Source organism: Olea europaea, chromosome 21, assembly GCF_002742605.1.
Source record: "Olea europaea var. sylvestris chromosome 21, O_europaea_v1, whole genome shotgun sequence".
NCBI classification, from domain to species: domain Eukaryota; kingdom Viridiplantae; phylum Streptophyta; class Magnoliopsida; order Lamiales; family Oleaceae; genus Olea; species Olea europaea.
Genome location: NC_036257.1, coordinates 7,914,929 through 7,920,895, shown reverse-complemented (window position 1 = coordinate 7,920,895; position 5,967 = coordinate 7,914,929).

Below are 5,967 nucleotides of genomic sequence, written 5' to 3'. Positions count from 1 at the left end.
AATACTGTGTAACCAATTAACCGTAATAGACTAACAGGAACTAACGCCTTTTGTCAACCAAATCAAATTTATGAAATTCTACAAATCTAACAATCACATATACATATAATAAAGACAACCCAGTTGATAAAATTCATCAAATCAATGGGAAAAGTTTAGAAACAAACTGAATAAAGGAGAACAAGAAGTTGCTAGAAGCGAAGGCGAATAGCGTATAGAGTGGACGGCCAGAGGTGGACTGCTCTTGGTGGAGTGACCGGAGTTATGAAGACTAGACTTCTATGGTTCGACCGATGAGCAGCCGCAAGCCCTGGGATTGAATTTGAAATCTAGGGATTTTGGGTCTTGGGATTGAATTTCGGATTGTGGATAATTGGATATATAAGTTGGGTTGATAAAGATAAATGGGTTGTGGCCTGTCCATCTAGGCCTGACATTGTTTTGAAACAACCAAAAAATAAAAAAATCTAGCGCAAAATAGGCCCCTTACAGCTTGGGCCTGAGGCACAGGCCTCATTAGCCTCGCTTGAGGACCGGGTCTGGCCATAATGAGAGCAAGGTTACTATTACCATTGAATCAAGTACGTGATATTCATAATTTTAACAATGTACTTTTCAAAAGAGATTCACTTGCAGTTTGCAAGTCAAGTAATGCTATATGTACATAATTATTTATAGATTAATGTACAAACTAGTTACATGACATATATTAAAATTTAACTAACTTCCTTTCTTCTCTCTCTCTCTCTGTAGTTGTGTGTACATCAATTCGTAAATAATTATTTACAAGTAGCACTACTCTAGCTGGTTTCCATTTGCAAAACAAATTAAACAATTGAAATCATCTTTGCACGCACAAGACCCCTTTATAAGATTACAAACACTAGTTATCAAATCTCGATTAATTTGAATATTTCAGCGAATTAAACTTATACGAATTACATTGTAAGGCTGGACTTTCTGGTTGTTTCCAATGAAGCTCATGATTTTCGACAATGGTAGTTTGTAGAGACACTAAATCCTTAGAAAGAGTTTTCATTTTTAGAGAGAGGGCTTTTTAAACAATGTTATGAAAATTGTTCTAGTGGTCCAAAAAAGTAAAGGATCAAAGGTCAAATGATCGAATTCAAATCTAATTGAAATTGATCCAAAACTAAAAATGAAAAAATAAATTTATATAATAAATTAAAATTTTGTATTAATTAAAGTTGCATTTGTATAACTTATGAAGCAATTTAAATCATGGCTCCAAATTCTCAATTATTTAATGATTTTTGGAGGTCGGTTAATACCAAGATTCCAGCTCATTTGGAGGTTCAAAAGGGTTGATAAAGGTGGCAAATCTCACAATCAAGCTTTGGAATTCAAAATAAGGGAATTAACGTGTAATGTAACAAGTTCCATGATTGGCGAGAAGAGACTAAGTGCAAAGTCAGGTTTGATCACAGCCATTATGCAATCAAGCGTCGAGATTACTGGGCTACAAAGGATGATGTTTACAAGCTTAAGGTCGAGTTACATGTTAGTCATAAAGGCAAAATTATGTTCGGTGTATTGGATTCAAAGTTTTGGACGATTCATGGAAAAACTAGTAGTGTGGATTAAAATGGGCATAACTTTTAGCTCAGGTGTCGGATTTTCTCCCATGAGAACAATTCGGAATCATCAAGAAATTTTACACAAGGAGGAAGAGCTTTCAAAAATTAAATTATGCAACCGTATAGCTCAAAAGCCATGTGACCGCATAGGCTATTCTCGAGACAAAATTGAGGCTAACTATTTGTTCTATGCAATTGCATTGATTTATACTATGCGACCACATAGTATACTTCGGGGACCAAAGTTGCAATTTTTTGCAAGTTTCCTATTTGGGTAGAATTCTAATATTTTATTAATTTTAGGATTATTTGAACGTATTTTTACCTTTTTAATTAGATCCTAGGGTTTTCATATAAATAGGACTTTATTTTCATTGTGTTGGAACTTCCAACATTTGAGAGATTAATACCAGAGGCTATTTTGCTTCCAATTTCTTGTTCTTTGAAGAATAAGATTTGTTAATCTTGTGGCATTCAAAACAAATCCGGGTGAGATTTATAAATTGTGTGATTAAGAAGTCGTTAATTTCACATATTAATGGTTGTTTAATTCATCGTTTGTGAATTAAATCGAAAATCGACGATTCTTGGCTTTCTTGGGATCTGTATCAATTTGGTTGAGGGTTCGTTAGTGGCTGTGCTAACTGGGTTCATATCATTTGGTATTTGAGCTTAGGCATCAAAATCGAAGGTTATATCCTTTTCTTTTCTTGTTGAGTCTTTTGATTTTATTTTTCCATGATTCCCCTTTTTTGTGTTCTTCGTATTTCCTTCATTTGTTGTGTCTTAGATCCACTAAAATTAAAAATAATAATAATAGATTTCAAATCTTGTTTTTGGACAAATCTTAAGTCCAAATCCACTTTCGTTTGTTCCGTTAGCGTCGTAGTCCAATTTTCTATTTAATGAGTCCAAAATTTTTTTACTGTTCACGTATTGTTCATAAATTAATTTTTTTTAAATTGTGAAAAAAGGGGGAAAAATTATTGTTATTGTTTGAATTATCTTTATAGTCTTGCTAGTTTCACATTGTTCAGTCAAAAATTCAAGAACCACTTCCTTGAATTCCCATAATTCCTTTCAAATTCTGTCCAATTCCTTGAGTTCTTTAAAAATTCACGAGTCTCACAATCCGATTGAATTTCCACAAAAAATTGAGTTTGAATTGTTCTTTGAAACATTGATTGGAAGCAGTGAGTGAAAAAAAGGGCTGAGTGTTGAGATCAATTGAGGGTAAAAGTCGCTAATTGAGTGATTCTCGAGAAAAATATTGGTGAGGCAGAAATAAATTTATAGAATTTAGGATGTCTGGCAGTGAAGGATCAAACTCAAGCAAGATTGGTGGTCGAACATATATGCCTGACGATGTGGTTTGAGAAGATGTTAAAGGATATGGGGGATAGGATAATTGGACTTGACACATCTGTCACCAATCATCAAAGGGGACATGGTAGAGGGAAGCCTAGGGTAGAGATGCTTGATGATTATAGATATGGTAGTGATTTGGATGAGGATGAGTTTAATGGAGTTGGATTGGGGAGAATGAGGAATAGAGGTGATAGGTTTGAACGTCGGGGTAGAAATAACTATGGAGATGACGTGAATGGAGGTATGGGCAACATCAAAATGTCCATTCCGCCATTCAAGAGTAGGAGTGACCCGAAGGCGTACCTGGAATGGGAGAAAAAGGTAGAGCTTATCTTTGAGTATCACAATTACTCTGAGGGAAAGAAGGTGGAATTAGCAGTCCTTGAGTTTATTGATTATACGATCACCTGGTGGGATTAGGTGGTGGCGTCGAGGCGTAGGAATCGGGAGAGGTCTATCGACACGTGGGATGAGTTGAAGGCGGTAATGAGAAAAAGATTTGTACCTAGTCATTATTATAGGGAACTCCATCAACGGTTGCAAGGTTTGTATCAGGATTCTAGGAGTGTGGAGGACTACCAATAGGAAATGGAAATTCTGATGATTAGGGCGAATGTGGAGGAGGATCTGGAAGCCACTATTGCTCGTTTTCTAAATGGATTAAATAGGGACATTGCTAATGTGGTGGAGTTGCAGCACTATGTGGAGTTAGAAGACATGTTGCATGTGGCTATGAAGATGGAAGGGCAATTGATGTGAAAGGGGATAGCTAGGCATCAATCGAGGTCTAATTCAGCTTAGAGGTTGAGAGGGAATGATGAAAGGGTTGATGGTGTTATGACAAACAACAAAATTGATGTGCTAAGGGGGAAGGAAGAAATTGCTAGCAAGGACCTACCAAACGCAGAGTCACAATCTATTAGGAGCCGGGATATTAAATGTTTCAAATGCTTGGGGAATGGGCATATTTTAATGTCCTAACAAGAGAGTAATGATCTTGAGTGTTAATGAAGAAGTAGTGATTGATAGTGATGGAGATGGGATGCCCGAACTAGAAAATATTAGTGGTGGTGAAGTGTTAAAGCATGCGGTGGATGGTGAAGCAGTCGTGTTGATAAGTACATTCAACACAAAAATCAAGGTGGATGAAGAGGAGAAGCAACGAGAAAACATCTTTCACACTAGATGCCACGTGGGAAATAAGGTGTGTAGTTTATTATTGATGGAGGTTGTTGTACCAATATTGCTACTACCATGTTAGTTGAGAAGTTAGGGCTGAAAACAATAAAGCACCTTAAACCTTATAAACTACAATGGTTGGATGATTGTGGAGAGGTTAAGATGAATAAATGGGTATTAGTGAATTTTTCAATTGGGCTATATAAGGATGAAGTGTGATGTGATGTTGTGCTAATGCATGGGGGTCATATTTTATTAGGTAGGCCATGGTAGTATGATTGTAGGTTGAAGCATGATGGATTTAGAAATAGGAATAGCTTTGAATATGATGGAAAAACTATCACGCTTGTACCATTGACACCGCAGTAGGTCTATTAGGACCAAATAAAAATGAGAGATGAGAACGAGAGAAAAGGAAAGGAGAGACAAAAAGAGAGCTCGAGAGAAAATGGATAGGTGGCTAAGTGTGAGAAAAATCGAGTAGACCCACATCAGAGAAAAGAATGAGAGTCTTTTGAGCAGAGAGAAAATTGTAAGGCAGGCTTCTTTACAAAAAAGATTGAGCTTGAGAGTGAGTTGATGAGGACTAACAAATCCATCCCTAGTTTGAATTTATCTTTGATGCAGGAATGTGAAAATCTATTGCATGAGGACTTTCTTAAAGTGTTAACACCATTTGAATATCCAGTTGATACATTGCAATCGGAGCATTTGTAGGGCATTGAAGAAGAGTTAGTCAACCATGGCAGTGTGGAGTATTAGATTCTTAAACGTGAGCGGGTTGATGTTCTAGTAGATGGAAAGCCGAACATAAAGTTGAATTTGTTCTAAGATGGCAAATGGGAGGAGAATAAAACATTCCATGGCATTGCAAAGCTTGAAGTTCCACATTCGAGGACGAATCCTTTCGAATAGGAAGGGGATGATATGATCCGGGCTAGGCTCCAAATTTTCAATTAATTGACGATTGTTGGAAGTCAGTTAATACCAAGCTTCAAGCTCATTTGGAGGTTAAAAAGGGTTGATAAAGATGGAAAATCTCACGATCAAGCTTTGGAATTCGAAATGTGGGAATTAACGTGTAATGTAACAAGTTCCATGATTAGCGGAAAGAGACTAAGTGCAAAGTCGGGTTTGATCACAGCCAATGAAATCATGCAATCAAGCGTCGAGGTTACCGGACTACAAAGGATGATGTTTTAAAGCTTAAGGTCAAGTTACATGTTAGTCATAAAGGCGAAATCATGTTTGGTGTATTGGATTCAATGTTTTGGACGATATATGGAAAAACGAGCAGTGTGGATTAAAATGGGCATAACTTTTAGTTTAGGTGTTGGATTTTCGCCCATGAGTATAATCCAGAATTGTCACGAAATTCTGCACAATGAAGGGGAGGTTTCAAAAATTAAAATATGCGACTACATAGCTTAAAATCCATGCAACCGCATAGGCTATTCTCAAGACAAAATTGAGGTTGACTATTTGTTAGGTGTGACTGCATTGATTTATACTATGCGACCACATAGTATACTTCGCGGACCAAAGTTGCAATTTTCCACGAGTTTCCTATTTTGAGTAGAATTCTAATCTTTTATTATTTTTAGGATTATTTGGACGTATTTTTACCTTTTTAATTAGATCGTAGGGTTTTCATATAAATAGGACTTTATTTTCATTGTATTGGAAATTCTAACATTTGAGAGATTAATAAAAGGGGTTGTTTTGCTTCCAATTTCTTGTTCTTTGAAAAAAAAATTTTTGAACTTATCAAGATTTGTTAATCTTGTGGCGTTCAAAACAAATTCGGATGAGATTTATAAAT